Genomic DNA, 6,000 nt, shown 5'->3' with positions numbered 1-6,000 from the left:
ATGACTTTTTTTGTTTTAAAAAGTCATGGATTTACAATAGGTACCTATTGTATATTATATGGTTAACCATAAACTTTAAATTTCAATAACAATAGTTTTTAAAATGTTTACACCACTGTCTTCACTGTCCTACACCCTGAATGTGAAAGAAGCGAGACGAATACATGCGCGTGGTAACTTTACATTGTCATGTCTGATTTGTGTTATTTTTAATAAAAATGTCATGTTCTCTCGTTGTTATACATAACTTCAGTTTTATACAACCATATTATCTATTGTTATAACCACAAAATAATAATTGTCGGTCGTAATTCTGTCACCCGGACGTTCGGATGAAAGTACTTTCAAACAGAAAATACATAGTTACACCATAATATGTTAAAATAATTGTAACTGTAAATGGTAATTTGACTAAAATTGCTACTTGTGTACTTTTTAACTGTGGCTTGAAAGGGAATATATATATATATACTACGTTTTCCCCTATTCGGCTTTCTGAATAATGTCCGTTTAATAGTATTCGATTGATCATTATAAGTATATGTCCTCTCAAATGTATTATACTTATGCATCATGCTTCTTTAGAAATGTCAATTTCAATTTAAAATACTGTTGATATGATTTATCGTTTAATGGTTAAGAATAAATTACCAATGAATAAAATGATCTACAAATATTTAGCAGTTTTTTTTTTTACTGAATCATGTCAAGTATTCCAGTTTTTGTTATATACCAACATCTTAGTAAAAATGTATAAGAACAATAAGAACACCTACCTAATATACCTATAGTATACACTATACAATAATTATAGTTATATTAAAAAACCGCAAAAGTCATTCTAATTGAATAGTTCACTGTAATGGATAATTCTGAGTGAAAACGGTTTGTAAATTTCAAAAATTCTTATTGCATAAAACTATTTTTGTTTAATTTTTTAAAATTAAAAACTAAAAAACTTTAACTTTTAAATTGTAGCTTTAATATTGCTACATTACTTTTGGTGAAAATGTATAATAATTATTGAATATTGTTTAACTTTAAATAAGTATCTATTTGCATGTCTTTCCCGAACCACTATATAACCTATACCTACTTGCTATTATATTCAATTTCCTTACAAAAGATTCTGTAGTATATTATAAATTTAAACAGTGAGAAAGAGTGAGAGAGAAATAAATTAAATTACTCATTACTATTACATTTTTGATTATGATTTTAACAATTATGTTCTTAAATAGTCTATACTATAAACACATTATTGTTTTTATCATCGAATTTAATTTTTAAATGTTGACTAAAACTCTAAAAAGTAAACATAGAAGAAATTAATAGAACTTATGTTTGACAAGAAAATGTTTTAATGAATACAATTCTTTAAGAGCTTTCTGCGAATAATCAATATCATACCTAGATAGTTCTATCTAAAAGTATAAAAATATTTTATTTTATATTACAAAATACGTGATTTTTTCATATTAGTTATCAATTTATCATCTTAAATACTACGAATGATATAATGCAAGGTATTTTTAAAATTACATATTCAAATTATATTACTTGTAAGTATACAAATTACTCTAGTGATATGAAAAAAATCAGATTTGATTTTCATCAGAAGCAAATTTGATTTTTCGTTTTCCTAATAAATTGCTATTGTCTTCCATGATTTAAGAAAAATCATAAATAAGCTTAATTTCTCTGAAGAATTTATTTTCAGAAGTTTTCTGTTTGATCTGCTTTATTTCAAAAGACAATGTTTAAAAAGACAAAAATACTTCAGACTTTAATCTCTACAAAATAAAAAGTTTTCTAAAAAATTTTATTTCCCAGAATTTTAAAACTTAAATAATTTGTTAATTCTTTGAATATCTAACGTCAAAAGTTAATTAAAATTGCATAGTTTTTGTACTTTAAACTAATATAATAGTACTACCTATATTATATCATTTTATGCGTGAAATGAAACTATAATTTGTACAATATGTCAGTTTATTTAATAATGTTTAACAAAAATATGTTGATAAGCTGAACACACGTTATGGGACCGTCTGACAGTATTGTTCTAAACAGTTTCCATCCGGTCCTAGTTTTTTTTTTTTTTTGTGGCGGGGTGGTTATGCTAAATACAATATAGTAATAAATACTAAATTAATTAATGTATTAACTATAATACAAACCACATACATATCCAGAATTGCTAAAACCAGTGTTGTGATTGGAGGGGGATGGATGGGTCACCAATTCCCATCGAATTAAGACTGTTTTTTTTTATGATTTATATTATTTCCTTAGTATGAAATTGTCATATTAGCGTTTAATTATATATGAAAATTATTGTTAAAAATTATGATATTATGTGGAGCATTAATAAGCGTTCTATAAGACTCAAAAGCTACATTAAAATATTTTTATCGCTTATCGCTTCGTCCTCCCCTTAAACTAGTTGAGATTTAGATTCACCACTGCCCGATAGAGTACTTATCATTGGAGACTCTGAGAAAAGTATTACAGGTTAGTGTCATACTCATCATATTTACCAGATATCTTTCTTCTGGATAATATGTATTTGATCTGCATATATCATATTGATTAATGACGATTGATCATTTCATTTCGGTTAAATTTAATTCATCCGATTAATATCTATGGACGAAATTTCAGAACATTTAAATTTTAAGTATTCTTCACAAAATTCATTACGTACTTGGTTATAATTAGGATGCCCACATTAGTACAATACTTAATATGATCACTATGACAAAACTATAATAAATGAACATTATTGATACACTAAAATTTTTATACGAAATATTTACTATAACATGAGGTGTAAATACATAACAAAATGCACAGGTGCTATTGTTTGTGCTCCTTTAGTAAGGTTTTTTCTTTCATAATAAATAATATAATTTATCAGTTATACATTAGTATTATTATAAAAACATTGCTCTTTGGTACTGTTTTAGTTGTTAAATAAAGCCTTTTGTTTGTAGATACGTTAAAATCTAAGACTAATTATAATAATTATTTGAAAATTTGGATCAAATATACTTTATTTTTATTTAAGTTATCTAAGCTAAGTTTGTAAAGTTAGATTTTTGGTAAAGTTAAAACTTATGATATCTTTAGCTTTTTTGAAGATACGTAAGATAGTGTACGCTAAAGGTTTTAATTATGTACAATAAAGAAATGATATTAAAACATTTAGTACTCAGAAAATTATTTACAATCAAACAAATCAAACGTCAAAAAAAAGCCTCCTTTAGTTAAATTACTTGTTTACTAAAATACATTAATTAAAACAGTCTTGAATGTTCTAGTATTAAAGGATATCTCTTTATTAACATTAAAACTTATTTTAAATGTTACATAACAAGCAAATAACTTAGCATAGTTACTTACGTACATAGTTCTCTAAATTATTATTTAAGTATTTATTTTCGTTTAGTCGAGTTTTTTTTCTTCAAAAACGTCATATAAACAAAAAATATCTACATTGTTAAATGTTAATATAAGTAATGTAAAAACTACAGATAATCATAATAGTCCTTACAACTTTAATAATAATATGAATGCATACATCGGTCCTCGGAACCCCACGAGAACACTGCAAAATATCGATTTCCGGCTACTCGGAAAACTCGCTATTTTGTTATTATTATGATTTCACTCGAATAGGTTGTCACAGTAGTCAACAAAACTATTGCCGCATTTATATTTTTGTACACGGATTTGTCATAGACGCAATCACATTTTGTGAATAATAATAGTAATAATACCTAATAATAGGTAGGTTTATTAAGCGGACGACGATGACAACGACGCCGTGTGTATATTAAATGATAATAATATACGACTTTAACGAACCCATGCGGTCGTCGTGCACGTAATAGAGCGTGCGGCGCGAAATACAAGGCGCTCAAACTGTGTAAAAAATAATAATAGTAATAGTAACAATAATAATATATTGCGATATTAATAATATAATTTTAATCCTTTTGTGGAAACGGATAATAAAGCGAATTTTATAGTCTGCTGAACAACAATAAAGCTCAGGGGACGATTATTATGTACGTAAGCATGCTGGACAAACGATATACGTATTACGTAAAGTATACGAGTTGTACGAAATCCGTCACAAACGACCACAATATGTCGTCGTGTTATTATTAAAATATTATATTTTAATAATGTTGTAAAATCTTGTTGTTCAAATTTTATCGGTTGGTTTTTACTCTTATATAAAAACTCAGATGGCGGCCCTTTACGTTTAACGTACACATGTACTCACATACACATGTACCTACACACACACACACACGCGCACATACTAGGGCTAGATTTTTTTTCCACCATTGTTCAAAACGATTTAACTCAATAATGTTTACTTGTTAATTATTATTATCGTCCATTGTAATGTATTGATGTGAAAAATGAATTATATTATAGGTATTGTATATGACGCCGTTTTATTATGCGTGCATTTGATGGGTTAAGCCCGTAATACCACATATTATTATATTTACCACCCTTGTTTTTGAGTTGTTTGGTATTGATATTATGTTGTATTTAATGGCCGTGAAAAAAATTATTCTCTAACAGAATGCGCACAAGAAAGTTCATATAATAATTAAAATGTTACAGTCATATTATTTCGGTTTCAGTACTCTTTAATGATTTACTTAATTTATTATGTTTTCTTAGTATTTGTGAGAAATTTAACAAGCTAGCAAAATGAATTCATAAAAGATTATAATATGCATTTTTAATAATAAAATAAGTATCAGTATTGAGTATTAAAGTATAAGTATTAGTATTAAATAAGTTTAAATTTTGAGTTCAGGGGCGTCATTTCAGGTTTTTTTCGGGTGTGCGAAGTTTCAAGCAGGCCATTTTGAAATTTCACCAGGCCATATAAAAATAGATATACATACGTTTTTGTATATTATCCTGTATTCGATTATTTCCATACATTATAGACCGGTTATTATAATTTGATTTTCATATAAATAATTGTGTATTCGTGGCTCGTGCATTATTTTAGGCTTCAGCAAGGCGCAGGCCAATATTGTAACATTCTAAAAGTAAGGGGTGCAACCGCACACCCTGCCACCCCCCCCCCCAAATGACGCTTCTGATTGAGTTGGAAAATGTAAAAACTATTATAAAACGATTTATTTTTTGCATTTTAATAAAAACATAAAGATATTGTTAGGGATCAAACAGAAATAGTATAATAAATAAAAAAAATCACAATAAAGTGGGTATAGTATAAGTATTATAGTATACTATACTATAGTAGGTATATTATTATTTCCATCAAACTAGAGACTGTAGTTTCATCTAATAACTGATAGGATGGGTTCTGCTGATATACTTGTATTCCCAGAAAATTCTTCTGAGTCAATATTATCGTCTCACATTTTTTTCGCTTATTGAAAAAAAATATAATAAGATATTTTGATGAAACAATATTTGAATTGTTGATTAATAATTTATCTATAGAATTTTAAAGTAGATAATGGGAAGGGTGGTTAATGTATTAACTGTCCCTTACCAATATAAGCAATAACACAAAATAATAATAAAATAAAGGCACCTACCAACTCTTCTTATTTTAACAATCCTTAAATTAATTAAACCCAACATTCTTACGTTTAAAATATTGCATTAGAAGTTTTTAACTGTCTATTAACTAAAATTATGTTATCACATCATTATAGTTAATTGATCTCATGAAAGATCAAATAGATATCAAACGAATTACAACTTATAAGCTCATAAGTCATAACACAGTTTATAATGGTGCATACAAATCATAGATTTAAATACAACAAAATTTATTATAGGTTGGTACTTTCATCGTTTTCGTAGTTATAAAATATATGAAATAATCAATTATCGATTTCCAAGCAGTTTGCCCGAGTTCACATATTCGAAAATGAGTAATATAAAATTCAGTATAATATTATAAATTAATAACTCTATAGTTAAACA

This window comes from Diuraphis noxia, unplaced genomic scaffold (assembly GCF_037042655.1).
Source record: "Diuraphis noxia isolate RWA-SAM2 unplaced genomic scaffold, SU_Dnox_SAM2 contig0004, whole genome shotgun sequence".
Taxonomy (NCBI): Eukaryota; Metazoa; Arthropoda; class Insecta; order Hemiptera; family Aphididae; genus Diuraphis; species Diuraphis noxia.
Note: the sequence above shows the minus strand (reverse complement) of the source record.